This window comes from Octodon degus, unplaced genomic scaffold, assembly GCF_000260255.1.
Source record: "Octodon degus isolate 3935 unplaced genomic scaffold, OctDeg1.0 scaffold00193, whole genome shotgun sequence".
Lineage (NCBI taxonomy): Eukaryota > Metazoa > Chordata > Mammalia > Rodentia > Octodontidae > Octodon > Octodon degus.
The window spans coordinates 3,461,288-3,462,547 of NW_004524769.1; the positions used below are offsets into that span (position 1 = coordinate 3,461,288).

The 1,260-nt window shown below is 43.1% G+C and overlaps 1 pseudogene; it reads right to left on the minus strand.

The window, feature by feature from the left end:
- Nucleotides 1-605, minus strand: part of LOC101571163 — a 1,926-nt pseudogene extending 1,321 nt beyond the window's left edge.
- Between the last annotated feature and the right edge of the window lie 655 nt (nucleotides 606-1,260).

Genomic DNA, 1,260 nt, shown 5'->3' on the forward strand with positions numbered 1-1,260 from the left:
GCCTCTTAGCAACTGCGTCATTAGCGCAAAGTTTTCCCATTTTCATGTTTGGCAATTTCTTCAGATCCAAATCCCATTCTCTAAAAGTTTTCAGATTACTTGCGTGTAAGATGTCCAGAATCCCAAAGCCATAGCTCACGCTCCATCGTCTGCTTGACAACGGTGTCCCCGGGAATGGTGTCGCCTTCCCTGCCTGTCCTTGATGCTGTTATGTAGCTCGATCTGCTCCAGCTCACTGCTGAACCGATTTAAATACCTTTCAATTAATTCACTTTTTTTTTACTTTTTATACTTTTCTGCTGGATGGTTAAGACTAAGATAAAGCAAGAACTGTATAACAAGAAATGTAACTTTTGCATTTGACAAGGTCATCAATTAATTCACAAGCATCGTTCTTTGAACATCTCAGTTTTTGGGGATCCAGATGATTTTGAAACCACTGCAGTTTTTCACCATAAGGTTGAGACGTGAGGCCTTTTTATTCTTCAGTTTTTCCTTCTTTTCTTGTTTGTGGGCCTCTCCTGTAATCTGACCCGCTTGTCTACTGTATGGATGAATGATATTTTTTCTCATCCTGTGCCTTTTCCCTTTGGTGCCTTAGGCATGGTGCATCCTAGAGGTCACAGAGGACCCCACCCCCACAGACCCCGCAAGCTCCCAGCCTGGAGCGCTGGCTCTCAAGCCCACAGTCCAGCCCAAACACATGTGGGGCCCACAGACACCGGATGGACCAGACCCTAAAACAAATGTTTTAAATCATGAGTAGCGTAGCATGTCTTATGATAGTGTCCTATTTGACTGCAGTCACTAAATAGCAATTACAGAAACATATTCAAGGAGTTAGCATCATTGTTACTTCTTCTGCAAATAGTCTTGTGTCATTTGTGCTGGGTCCTGCTTTTTTGTTGACACCTATCAGTCTTATACTGTTTTTCTTTTCCTCATCTTGAAGCTGTTGAATTACTTTCTGGTTCCTCATTATTTTTAAGAGATATTTCCATTCTTGATCACTAGCTGCAGTACTGTCTTCAAGATCTGGAAGTCTGTCTTCAGTTTTATTGAAGTGGTTTTGCCAGCTTTCGGTGGAATTCTTAATTTCCTGCTTATCTGGCTGAGTCTGTGTCATGCATGCTGATTCTTTCCGGTATGGTTCATTCAGTGGCTTCCTCCTTCCCACCCTCCCTTCTTGCTTTCCTCCCACCTTCCCTTCCTTCCTTCCTTCCTTCCTTCCTTCCTTCCTTCCTTCCTTCCTTCCTTCCT